Source organism: Xenia sp. Carnegie-2017, unplaced genomic scaffold, assembly GCF_021976095.1.
Source record: "Xenia sp. Carnegie-2017 unplaced genomic scaffold, XeniaSp_v1 HiC_scaffold_1, whole genome shotgun sequence".
In the NCBI taxonomy this organism is placed as follows: Eukaryota; Metazoa; Cnidaria; class Anthozoa; order Malacalcyonacea; family Xeniidae; genus Xenia; species Xenia sp. Carnegie-2017.
Window position 1 is genome coordinate 9,918,391 of NW_025813402.1, and position 1,645 is coordinate 9,920,035.

Consider the following 1,645-nt stretch of genomic DNA (forward strand, 5'->3'; position numbering starts at 1 on the left):
TCAACTCGTCAGTACATGTAGAAGTCGTCTTTCTAGCGTTCTTTGTGCACTCTTCTAGGCTACCTTCGGTTAAATTTTTCAACTAATTTTGCATACCCTTTGTTTATTACTGTTGTCTATCATTGTGTCTATCTTTGTATTAACCTTTTTGTTTACTATCTTTTTGTACACCTTTGTAACTGTCTTCCTTTGTGACTATTTACCTTTTTGTCTAGCTTTATCTCTATATTTTTTGTCTACTTTTTTGTATAAACCTAGGTGTTTACCTATTTGTCAACTTTTGTGTACACTTTTATATCCACCTTTTTGTCTACCTAAGCGTCGATGCTTTTGTCGTTTTTATTTACCCTTGTGTTTACCTCTTTATCTAAATTTTCTTAATCGTTCACGTTTGAAAAACATGTCATTTTTTAGAGTCACCATTTCAACTCATCATCTGTAAAAGTTTTTGTCTGCTCTTTTTTGTCTACCTTTTGTGTACTCTTGTGTCTTTCTTTGTGTCTACCTTTTTGTGTACTCTTGTGTCTCTCTTTGTGTCTACCTTTTTGTGTACTCTTGCGTCTAACTTTTTGTGTACCATTGTGTATTCTTTTGTGTCTAACTTTTTTCCTACCTTAGTGTCAACCTTTTTGTCTATATATCTTGTGTACACTTCTTTCTACTTTTGTGTCTATCTTTTTGCCTTCCTTTGTACTATTCGTCTGTTTTTTGCTTATGTTTTTGTCAACCTTTTTGTTTACATAAGGGTGAACTTTTGTTTTTCCCTTTTAATTTACATTTTTGTCTAACCTTATCTCACGCTCAAAAAATATCAGGAAACAAACGAATCGCAGCACTACACTGATCAAAATACAGTAGCCACGTTTTAAAAAAGTTACAATAGTTTAGAAAACGTGTAAGTGGCAGCCATGTATCTTTAACAAAATACTAATAACGAACAGGCAATCCTAACATGTTCAACAGCATGATCAGCTTGTATTAAAATGCATATGTCAGCACTGTTTGACTATACCTACGAAAGAACGAAAAGATCAAGGAATAATTGTTACCATCCTTAAGAAAAATATTTTAACGCGCAGTATACATTGCACGCTCTACAGCAGGATTATTACACATGCGGTGATGGTAAGGAAACTCGGACAAATGTTGCTCGCACTAAACGTTTGAGGTAATTTTTACACAAATTTTGCACCATTTCTATTTGGAGATCTTCGTATACAGATTTGTGGTCTAATAGTTATTTCATAGTACTTAAGACACGGGAAGTACTTTTCTCTTAATGAGCCATTTTGATATCAAATACATGAGCATTCAGATCAGACATGGTTCAGGATAGTTTGTAGGAGAGGGAGGGGTAGTTGATGCTCTACTTCGCATAAGACGTCGTTTAGTCAGTCTAATTTGGATTTGATGACAACGGCTCATTTAAGGGTGTTTTTATGTGATTTTAGCCAAAGTACTGTGTGTGGGGAAGGGGTGGGTGGTTGTACACCTCCAGCTTTCTTCCCCTAAATCCATCCCCAATTTAGATGATTTTCCCAAGTAGCGTTCCCATGAAACCCATGAGTGACGTAAAACTTAAGCGTACGTAAACGGATTTCACAATTGAGAAAGAGATCGTCAGAAAGACAAAGAGAAAGAGAAA